Here is a 12,984-nt window from a genome sequence, read left to right on the forward strand (position 1 = left end):
TCCTTCATAAGCCCCTGTTAAATTTGCTATCGCATTAGGCCAGTGTTGGTGCTAATGCTCTAAGATGAAAGTTGCACAAGAGTGCACAAACATGTGGAGAAAAACACCATACTGTTGGCTAGCAATAGTCTCCTTTCGAATTAGAAAGTGCTTGTGCATGAATAAGAAGATATCATGTCAGTTTATTCGTTGGATAATCTAATTAAGGATTAGTGCAGGAACAGTATCCAAAAGCTCAGATTTTCAGGAACAGTGCATTCCGGAGAAAGGCACAGCGTTTCCCTGGCACACACCCTTCAGTCCTTAGGGCTAGCAAAGAGTCAGGCTAATGTTTCCTTTGATGTGTGGAATTTTTTCTGGCTGTGGGCATCTAACCCCCTGCCCTGAGAGGAGAGTGCAACAGGAAGTGACACATTAGAGGAACAAGCTCCTGCCTTGTTAGTTAATGTAATGAAAGGCAGACAAAGCCTGGCCATTAACACCAGTGGGGATTTGTCTGTTGATAAGGCCTGACAGGCACGACTGTTTGGCGACCCTTTTCCCATGGCCTTTGATAATAGATGTGAGTGGTGTCTCGCTCTCGCTCTCTCTCTCAGTGCTCAGATATGCCCTTGGTAAGCAATTAAAGCCAGACACAACCTTCAGGCAACGTCCTCACAACCCGGTCCCATTGAAAACAAACTGTATTCCACTCTATTACCTCACAGTGGGAATTAACAGCATGTCTCTGATGAGTTCTTCAAATGCTGAGCAAATTAATAATCTTCTAATACATCAATATCACTTTAGCATGCTGAGGAATTACTGTTTTCATGCAAAGTGAGAACTATTAGCTGTCCCTGTGATTGTTGTAAGCATCCATTCGGTGATGCCAGAGAAATACTTGTGCATGTAGAGCCATAGCTATGATTCACGGATCCATGTAAGCTGATGGAAAACAATGACCTCAGCGGTATGGCCGCGCCAGCCCTAACTGAGTTTGTTTTCATTGATATCATTGTAACATGCTGATTGAAACATGATATCCTCATGCTCGTCGACTTTCATTGTCTGTTTCTCTGTTTAAATGATTCGTTGGTCTTTGGTGAAGTCATGTGCTAATTAGCAATCAGTGTAACATCTCAAAACAAAGCCCTGCGAGCTTGGCTCACACGTTCTTGCCTCAGACTTGGCAAAAAGCTTTCTGTCGTCAGGTGAGATGTAGGTCACTTCTATTCTCTTTTTCAAAGTGTAGCTACATCAGATTTGTAATGTTGTCCGAGACTACATGAGCTGTGACGCTTCATTTGAGCTATTGGACTGAATGAGAACAACACTGCGGACTTTCTTGTGGTGGGTGATAATTACATTAATGCACAATAGACCTCATCGTCTCTGTTCCAAAACTTAACCTCACTGCTTACTGCCTACATTGCTAACTACTTTGTAAGACAGCATGCTGATGGAAACAAAACCTCATAAGCAATTCGGAATGCTGTATGTAGGTATCAAATCTGCCACATAAATAGCTTTATAATAATTTGTAATACTTTAATAACCATAAACAATACATCACTCATGTTAATATTGTGTGAAATATTAGTATGTAAAATATATAATTAAATACATAATTTTATTACAGTTTAAAATAACAGTTTTATTGTTTGCATAAATATATTTAATTATTTAATATATCTGAATATACATACATATATATACATAACTCTTTAGTGTTTTTACTCTTTAGATATATTTAATTATTTAATATATCTGAATATACTATATATATATATATATATATATATATATATATATATATATATATATATATATATATATATATTATATATATATATTTTTACTCTTTAGTATGCTGTTTTTTGCAACCTACTGTTCAGAACAGTCTTCATTTTAGGACCATATATACATGATGGCTAAAATCAGGCCCACCCAATCAGAAGCTTGACCCACCCTGGCCCCACACCACATAGTCTTGCGTAGCCAGACCTTCAGACTGAAGGTCTGGAATTCATGGCAGCTTTCATTTTCCAAGGCCCGCCCATGAGTCCGTTTGACCGACATGTCAAACAACCAATCACAGTTCGTTTCGTTCATCGTCACGTTTCGGGGCGTGGGAATGATGCCACAATAACAGACAGGTGTGTAAAACTCTCAAAAAGTATTTTAAAGATTCTATGCCGCAAACTTTAAATATTTCACATACTTTTGAAAATCCAGTGTTTAGTTGATCCTTATAAGTGCTCGTCATCACAGTTGTAAACACGGCGGCTTTCTTCTTTCGTGAAGGGGTTTGGGGCCACGGTATCTTTGTTTCCAGGTAAAACATTAAAGAACGCGACACACACGTCTCGCAGAAATCCTGTAGAATTCAACCAAACCGATTGGATGACTTTCCACTTTTGTGTCCCATATGCATCAGATGTTTAGCCAACGGTCTGTGGGCGTGACGTCTGAGGCTGAGACTACGCACCACATAACAGCCAATCACAAAATTGGTGCTCCATATATTTTTCTTTTTTGTTCTCTTCCCAAGCCCCTCCTCTTTAATTTATTTTTATTTTTTATTTTTTTTGTTTAAAGGGGTGGTTGATTGTGATTTCATTTTTAATGTTAGTTAGTGTGTAATGTTTGATGCTGTTTGAGCATAAACAATATCTGCAAAATTTACGGCGCTGAAAGTTCTGTGCAAACAGAGATATCGTCTGGAAGGACTACAACGAGCTACTTCCTGTGTTCATTACATCACAAACCCAGAAATTTACATAAACCCCACCCCCAGGAACATGCAACAAAGGGGCGAGGCCATGTTGCATGGATTTAGGGAAGAGGAAGAGTTGTAGCCATGCTGTCAAAACAGTGTAATTTTCCCCACGCTAACAGGTATTCTGTGTTCGGCCTTCATACGGGCACTGTACTTTGTGAACAATGGTTAAAATTAATTTTTAATTCTGTTCCTGACAGTTACAATTCTAATGTAGCTGTCTGTGCTGCACATTTTACGAAAGTAAGCTCAATGCCGGATTCACACAAAGGCTATTACTGAAATTGTTTGATCCTTTTCATTATTGCTATCTGGGTCTGATTCTGGCTCAAATTGATACGGCAATATTGACACCATTATTTACATTCCACCAGAGCACATGCAGCTATTGCCCATAATGGTAATGGGCATGAAATTTCCGGACAATGTACAGTACTCGGTTAACGAATCACAACACACTGGGCCAGCTAACCAATCTGAGCCAATTGCATATTTCTGAGGGAGTGGTATCATAGAAACAGGAAGTCAACCGGCCGTTCAAATGACAATAGATTTTTTTTTTTTTTAATGAAGCATGAAACATGTAACACTGCACCCCATAAACACAATCAAGCCAAGAAAAAAAGCATTCAACCACCCCTTTAATTTAATTTGTTGTTTAATTTGGACAAGAAGTGCAGTGCCGCATCCAGAACAATTCGTACAACGAGTACAATACGACGTAGCTGGGCGTCATGGACAGACGCCGAACAGTGCCCGCTGTGTGCATATACTCATAAAAAATAATGTGTTTGAATTTTAAAGACGTGGCACGATGTGATGCGGCACTTCTCGTCTGGTGTGCGATCCTCTTTAGCCAGCTCATTCATTTCACTTCCTTTGAGGTTACTGAGTGTGCTGAATTACGAAGCAATATAATGACAGACAGTAACAGCCAATGAACTTTGTTAGAACTATAAGTGAACTTTATTACTGCACTTTAGTAACTTAACAAAACACGATATGTACAGATTTCTTTTTTCGAAGGACAAAAGAAAGTGACTTCAGCTCACCAGGACACAGCTACCACCTCATCCATCTGCGGCAATTAGGTCAAGTTCATTAACAGCTTCTGATGGTGTCAAAAACAATTAGACACACATTCAAAAAAATAAACAGGGCAAATCCTCACCAGCTGGATCTGAAATCATACCCCCAAACTGTTTTTTGAAGGAAGGAGAGATGATTTTCGACCGCTTGTTATCAGTCATGCCTAGAGCCCTGCGCAGGCCTGTTTTTTAATCACGCTCCCACTGTACTTCTGACCATTACCACCCGCTTCCTGCAACGTGTTTTCCACTAAAGTGCACTCCAACATTTTTTTTTGTCCACCCCCGCAAACATTCTAATATTGTATATAATTTTTGCTCTATCAGTATGCATGGTATTGAAATCGCTTTTGAATGAGTTCTCGCTGTTTACTTTCACTCTGTGTAAAAGGGGCAATTCTTACTAGATGAGATATTTGTCAATGAGCTCAGGATCTGTTGAGCAGGAAATCCTCCAACACTGTCTTCCAGTCAATCCTTACGCTCGAACCGTGATCAGTCAAATCTGACTCCAGCAAGTCAAGTCTACATTTTTTCCCCATGGAATTGGGCTACTTTTAAACTGTTTCCATGGTTGATTTTTCCCCCGTGGGTTAAAGGTTTGAAATATTGCATAGATTACATTTCACTGAAATTCTCGTATTGAAATATTTTGCGTTCAACCTATGATAAAACTGTGCTGGATTTTAAGTTTTGTGAATGAGGGCCACTGGTAGGAAGCATTCAAGCTGTGTTTGTGAGCAATATGCATAACAGTGACTGTAAAATATTTTAGGTATTGAAATGACAATATGAGTTTTGAAATGTGGGATATGGTCATTGCGCTACTTTTGGGCTGTTTTTGAATGGCTTTGGATAGTTTTGTCATACAGACCTAGCAACCCTGGCTGTATGGTGCAGAGCAGATGCTTTCAGTTTAGTATTGTACCACAGCAAGCCTAGTGTTTATGTAACTCCATCATTCTTGTTATGTGCTAAATCACGGGATGCGGGACCCTGCGCTATATTTTTTGAGCGCTCCTGCCTGTAGCAAAAACCACCTGTTTGGGATCCCAATCACGACCGTGGCTTTAATATTCCCTAGAGAGCAATGCAAGCTTTTGTTTTTTGTGTCGCTTTCTCTGAAAATGACACTTTCGTTCAACAGGTTTTTGAAACTGGAAAGCAGCATTAAACGTGACCAAGGTCTTCACAACCATGCTTGTAGCCAGGCTCATTTACAAGCCTCGGCCCCATGTACAGTACAGTCTTTACATGAACAGAACCCCCCCTCCACCATCACATACCCCCGCAAACACCTGGAATGTCACTTGGCCCGCCATTCATCTCATATCTGGAGCTGGGCCTGGCTAAAATGCCATCTAGGTAAGTAGCAGAATTTATTGGAACAGAGCTCATTTGTATCCTTCGGCCTGTCTATAACATCATCAGCCTTTAGCGAAGGCCTTATTTTCCCACTGATAAATCAATGTACTTTGTTTTATTAGTGTAAAATGCTACACATTCAAACATTTCCTTTAAACTCATTCTCCCATTTTAATAAAAAGTATGAAACAAACCATTCAAAAGTCCATTTCACTCTATGCATTAGTCAGGGCCAGTGAGGCCTGATACATGGCAGGTGCACTTCCTGTTTTTGTAATTAGAAACAAATTAGGTTAGAGTGCTTTTTCAGGCTGTGCACCGAGGGCCAATGCTCTCTGCCCCTCCAGGCACACACACACACACACACACACACACACACACACACACACACACACACACACATAGAGAATTACACATGACACCACGCTGACAGCCAAATGGTGAAATCCTCCACTGCGGCTGCTTGCAAAAAGAGCTGCACCTGGAAAATTCATACAACTATTTTTTCATAATTAAAGTTAGCTCCATTTGTCTCCGGCATAAAGAGACGGATGAAGTGAAAGGCGGCCTGTTTTAGCACAAAGAAAGGGGCTGCCGTTGGTTTGGAGCTGCTGCTCTTCCCCCCTTCTTGTTTTGTGTGCAGGCCTAATTGAACACTGATGGATTTACATTAATTTCCTGCCCACACCTGCTTCCTTTATTTCGTTTCAAGATAGCGCAGGAGAGCGATGTGCCTCCATGCCATTATGACTAATGGATGACCACAGTGAGCAGGTTTCTGTAGGAAAGAGAGGAGCCTGACACCATAGCGAACACTTCCCTGTCGCTCGATATGCAGATGAAGCCTGGCAACACACAGACCTGGGAATTTCAGACATGTGAAGGCTCTTTGCCAGGGCCGCAAAAACAGAACAACAACAATGTGTTACCAAGGACTTGTCAGACCTATTTGTGAGGGGTAAAAAAGGGTAAGGCTTATTAGTCAAAGAAGAAGGTATTTTGAAATGTTAACAAGATGAAATCCTTTTGTGGGATATTTTTTTCATATGCATTCCATTACACTTTCAAAAATAACAAACAACTGGCAAAACTGCATTAAGAAGACAATGAATACAGCATCTTCCTTGTGAAATTCCTAATGTGTGCATCTCACATAACGTGATTAAACCAAATGGTCAAGGGTAAGCATGTTAGCATGCTAGTTAGCTATTGCTAGTAGATGCTGTAATATTTCTCCATTGACAGCCATTCAAAATGAGCTGTGTGTTCCAACGAAATACATAAACATATATATTTCTAATATGTCATTATACTGCAATATATGAAATAGGAATGCTAACTGATAGCTTGATGTACAGGTGCATCTCAATAAATTAAAATGTGGAAAAGTTAATTTATTTCAGTAATTCAACTCAAATTGTGAAACTCGTGTATTAAATAAATTCAATGCACACAGACTGAAGTAGTTTAAGTCATTGGTTCTTTTAATTGTGATGATTTTGGTTCACATTTAACAAAACCCCACCAATTCAACATCTCAACAAATTAGAATACTTCATAAGACCAATAAAAAAAATAAAACATTTTTAGTGAATTTTTTGCCTTCTGGAAAGTATGTTCATTTACTGTACATGTACTCAATACTTGGTAGGGGCTCCTTTTGCTTTAATTACTGCCTCAATTCAGCATGGGATGGAGGTGATCAGTTTGTGGCACTGCTGAGGTGGAATGGAAGCCCAGGTTTCTTTGACAGTGGCCTTCAGCTCATCTGCATTTTTTGGTCTCTTGTTTCTCATTTTCCTCTTGAGAATACCCCATAGATTATCTATGGGGTTCAGGTCTGGTGAGTTTGCTGGCCAGTCAAGCACACCAACACCATGGTCATTTAACCAACTTTTTGTGCTTTTGGCAGTGTGGGCAGGTGCCAAATCCTGCTTGAAAATGAAATCAGCATCTTCAAAAAGCTGGTCAGCTGAAGGAAGCATGAAGTGCTCCAAAATTTCTTGGTAAACGGGTGCAATGACTTTGGTTTTCAAAAAACGCAATGGACCAAGACCAGCAGAAGACATTGCACCCCAAATCATCACAGACTGTGGAAACTCAACACTGGACTTAAAGCAACTTGGGCTATGAGCTTCCTCCAGACTCTAGGACCTTGGTTTCCAAATGAAATACAAAACTTGCTCTCATCTGGAAAGAGGACTTTGGACCACTGGGCAACAATCCAGTTCTTCTTCTCCTTAGCCCAGGTTAGATGCCTCTGACATTGTCTGTGGTTCAGGAGTGGCTTAACAAGAGGAATACGACAACTGTAGCCAAATTCCTTGACACATCTGTGTGTGGTGGCTCTTGAGGCCTTGACCCCAGCCTCAGTCCATTCCTTGTGAAGTTCACTCAAATTCTTAAATCAATTTTGCTTGACAATCCTCATAAGGCTGTGGTTCTCTCAGCTGGTTGTGCATCTTTTTCTTCCACACTTTTTCCTTCCACTCAACTATCTTTTTTCACATAGGGATTTTTAAAAAGTCTTCAATGTTACAAGCAATGAAATAAGGTGAATCACAACGTTAAAAACCTTTATTTGAACTAAAAATGTATTTGAAATCAAAAAGACAAAGGTACAAGACTGTACGGCAGTCATTTTGCAAGGACTTAATGGCTTTAGTGAGGGAAAGAACTACAATGCCATGAAGCACTGCAAATTTAAAAACTGAAAAATATAAAACTGCTTAAATTTATTGATTATATCTACAGAAACAATATATTTCGAGTTTATGGCAAAATATGAGTATATATGTGGGTGTTCGCCACAACTCACTGATTGGTGAATTTTCTGTACAACATTATGGGTAATGTAGTTTTTCACCACAAATTCAGTTGTTAAACATGATTACTTTAAAAACATCTGAAATAATGTGAATGGATGGCTTCAACAACAGCTTATACCATCGATTAACAACCTCAGAGCTCACAACAGGTCTGTCTTACAGGGTTTAAATAAGGTTTTTTTTTTAATGCCCTATATATGTAGAATGTTTTTTTTACTTCTGGAACCTTACTGTTGCACTCTACTAAGGTTCTGGTTATTGTTAGGGTTTGGAATAGTGTTATGGCTTTGATTATTAAACAGAAATGAAGTAAAAAAAAAGCAATGGATGTTGATCCAGGAACATGTCCTACTTGGCTAAATCACGTAATACCAGGGGAATGTGCTGTATTCAGTTCATAATTCACAATAGGAACAGATAATTTATGCTTTAAGTAGTTATGTTAAGAGTACACCATCTCTTTGCATTTTGTCCTTTTGTGATTTTCTCAAACATGTGACGGGTGGCTGTAATGGGTAACTGCACCAGGGGGAGGTGATAGCAGGCTTCTTTACCGGGACGGGACAGCTCCCAGCAGCTGGAGCCTAATTGCAAACACTGAAAGAGAATGAGCTCTATCATTGATGATCATAATTGCTCACAAAATCTCCAGGGTATTGTTCTATTCCTCTCACAGTTCCTTTTTGTTCAATAATGTGTTTAAAAGCTTTGGATAGTACAAATGTTACCTTTTAGGATCAGTGCGCTATTGTCATTTACATTTTAAAGTGCTTTACGAGAGCACAGATGATCCACTGAATATTCCCCAAACAGGCTTATGCCTAAATCACTCAACAAATGGTTTATAAACACTTAAGTGCTCTGACACATGGTGACCCCTTGGTAAAGATATAAGGGATGTTCTTTGAATCACTAAAAATAATGTTGGAATTCATTTTAGAATGGCACTGCGAATTCACAATATAATAAATAAGTATATTTTTGTTATTTGTGCCTTTTGCTTTCTGTATTTTTTCTTTCTAATAAATAAATTTTAATTAATAAAAAAAAATATTACTACTCCTACTACTACTCATTACTATTATTATTAGAGCCTTTGCTACATTATACAAGTATAATTTACAGTGGGTATCGAAATAAAGACGGACACAGTTTTTGTTTTATTCAGCTGTATTTACTCAATGCAACTTGCATCCAAGTGATCCAATAACATCCAAGTGAAACTTGAAAGATATAACCCCAACATATCAAAAAAAAAAAAAAAAAAAAAAAAAGAAAAGAAACACAACAACAACAACAACACAACTAAAAACAGAATCACTGAGTTAGAAAAAGGATCACCCCCTTCTGTCAGTATTTTGTTGAACAACCTTTGGCTTTAATTACAGCCTTTAGCCTGTTGGGATTTGTCTCTACTAACTTTGCGCATCTAGACTTTGCTATATTTGCCCACTCTTCTTTGCAGAACTACTCAAGTTCAGTTAAATTTGATGGTGAACGTTTGTGGACAGCAGTCTTCAAGATTTTCAATGGGGTTTAAGTCTGGGCTCTGACTAGGCCTTGCAAGGACATTAACCTTTTTCTTCTTTAACCACTGTGTGGTCAGTTTTGCTGTGTGCTTGGGTTCATTGTCATGTTGGAAGGTAAACCAGCAGATTTTCCCTCAAGAATTTGGTGTTACTTTACCCCATTCATTTTTCCTTCTATCCTGACAAGTGCTCTACTCCCTGCTGCAGAGAAACTCCCCCATAACAATATCAACTAGCCTGACTTCGTCATACTCATATTCTAGGCAGAATGTGAGTCTGATACTGCTCCATTGCACTTGAATTATGGGACGTGTCTTAACCGAACCAGTAAAAAAAAAAACTCTGCACTCAATTGGATAGACCTACAACCAATCAGAGCAACGCAGTAAGTGACGTATGTTGAGCGACGCATAGTTGCACGCTGGAACTGGAGGAAGTAGGAAAGTAATGAGTGTAAACGATCTTTGCCGCTGTTGTAAAAAGAATTTAAGAATTCGCGGAGTACTTACAAGCACAAATAACATTTTTGAGAGAAACACAAAAGGTGCATGTATATACGAACAAGTTCTCTGTTTAGGATTAGATCTCGACAATAATGAAAATAAATCTTATCGCATTTGTCGGCCCTGTCTCAACTTTATTACACGTATGCAACGCAACTTGACTAACTTTAAAAAATGGAAAGACGACGAAAGAGACAAGGCTGAAGAAGCGTGTTCATCTGAGGCTTCAGAGAAAAGAGATCGTGAGCCTACCCCTTCCAAGACGCCCTATCTTACGTAACCACAGATAGCCTGTCCATCATCGATTAAACCCCGCCCTGGCAATTTGATTGGCTTGGCCTTCTGGGAGCCGAGCATAATTACTCCTCAATGGATCGAGTCCAGACCGCAGTCCATTCCTTGTGAAGTTCACTCAAATTCGTGAATCGATTTTGCTTGACAATCCTCATAAGGCTGCGGTTCTCTCGGTTGGTTGTGCATTTTCTTCCACTCAACTTTCTGTTAACATGCTTGGATACAGCACTCTGTGAACAGCCAGCTTCTTTGGCAGTGAATGTTTGTGGCTTACCCTCCTTGTGAAGGGTGTCAATGATTGTCTTCTGGACAACTGACAGAGCAGCAGTCTTCCTCATGATTGTGTAGCCTAGTGAACCAAACTGAGAGACCATTTTGAAGGCTCAGGAAACCTTTGGAGGTGTTTCGTGTTGATAAGCTGATTGGCATGTCACCATATTCTAATTTGTTGAGATAGTGAACTGGTGGGTTTTTGTTAAATGTGAGCCAAAATCATCACAGTTGAAAGAACCAAAGACTTAAACTACTTCAGTCTGTGTATTAGCTGATTCTGTTGAATAATTACTGCGAAAATTGGGCCTACTAAGGAATCTGTATTATAGTAAAAAAAAAAAAAAAAAATTGTATCAAGCCCATAGCATCCTTTGCTTTAGAGCTTTATAATGCATCAATAATATTAGCTACTTCTAATTCAGTTACTTCCTCTAATTGGAAAATAGATTGGGCACAATTAATATGTCTAAGTAATATGTCTAAAGGTAAAAAGCTGGGTTATTTTGTCAAGTAAATTTAAAAATATATGTTTTAAAATAGTAGTTATAGTTAATGGATCTATTACTAAAATATTATTAATTTTAAGTTCAAAAATTTTATCCATATTCTTTTGTTTTCCAACTAGTTTATTAATAGTTTGCCGGATTTTTTTTCCATCCTCTTTTGTTCCCTCAATTATATCCATTAAAAAAAAAACTGGCTTTGGTCTTTTGTAAAGTCTGGATTACTTTATTCCTCACGGAAGTATATTTATAACAATTAGTAATAAGACCAGAATTCAATTATTTATTTATTTTTTTAAGGAGCTGATCTTTATCCTTCATCAATTTCTTATATGCATTGTTAACCCAGGCCAGTGTATTCCCTTTTCTTTTTGTTAACCATCCCCATCTAATAAACAACTCAAACACTTCTTTCATTTTTCCCCTAAAATAATCACATCCTCTCTCTATGTCCTCACTTAAGAGGACTTCACTGTAATCTATCTTTTTCAAAGCTATTCTTGTCACAAGACAGTGTGGTGTGTGATCAGGCAGAACAACGAAGACGAGAAAGATAACGAAAAACAGTCTTTAGTAATCCACATAGAGGTAACATCCAGACAGATCAGGAACACTCGCACACGAGGTAACATTCACAATAACCAACCAACTAGAACACAATCAACAGGAACTGATATAGGGCAGATAACGAGGGGCAGACAGGTGAGCACAATGAGGTGATAAACTAATAATGAGAACAGGTCCAACCAAATAAGGACACAGAGGGAGAAACCACAATCAACAGTACACAGGGGTTTGACAATTCCAAGATTTTGTTGCTGATTTTTAGGGACTATATTCTGATAAACAGTATTTTAAATGAATTTGTGTTGTTTTGTAAGTTTTCTTGAAAAGAAAATGACATTATGATCAGACAGCCCTTTGGGTGGGGAAGTTGTGGCCTAATGGTAAGAGAGTTTGACTCGGTTACCTTCAACACCTATCTGTTCGAATGTACATTTGAACAGATCCATCAAACCTAGGAATCCGGTCATGAAAAGGCATCGATCAACAAAAATTTTCCAAACATTGAATCAAGCTAAAGTTGTCTGGGATACATGATGTAAAATGAAAGGTTTGTTTGGCGGACATTTAAAGGAGCCATGTGTAATGTCTGGCAAAAAAATCAAGTCATACTCCACATTCCATACCAGATGGGGGCAGTATGCCTCAATAAAGTGAATTGGTCTACTCTAGAGTAACAAACGAGAAACGGCATAGTCTCTATGCTCCGCTCCTACCTTCACAACAACCCTAAAGCCATAGCCGAAGCCTAAAGGACGTTTTGCCTCCAGAGGAACGTTGGGTGATGTCAAGTGAATTTGAAACATGACATCTTCAAGCTACTCCCCTTCACCTTTACCAGTGAATATGTTCATATTCGTTTTGTTCATATTACATTTTGAGTTGTATATACACATTATTTGAATTAAATTAATTTGACAGACAGCATTCTGTCAACATCAGACAGCTGATGTTGACCAAGCTAGCGTCAACCAACGTAACCAGAGCTGCCAACTCTCAAGCATTCACCGTGAGACACACGCAATTGACTCTTTTCACACGCTTTCAAAAACTTGACCGCTCTGAATATAGTGAGTGAGTGCGCGCGCGCGGCCGGGCGCGCGCTCTCTCTCTCTCTCTCGCTCTCTCTCTGTCTCTCGGGTTCATTATCATCGAAGACATTTCAAGCTTCTTAGGTAATGTTACATTTTAGCATCAGCTTGGTAGAGACGGGCTTTGGTAGATAACAGGTGAAAACCGGATCGGATCTGTGGGTAAGTTATAGCTAGCTAATTAT

The sequence above is a fragment of the Cyprinus carpio genome, chromosome A17 (genome assembly GCF_018340385.1).
Source record: "Cyprinus carpio isolate SPL01 chromosome A17, ASM1834038v1, whole genome shotgun sequence".
NCBI classification, from domain to species: domain Eukaryota; kingdom Metazoa; phylum Chordata; class Actinopteri; order Cypriniformes; family Cyprinidae; genus Cyprinus; species Cyprinus carpio.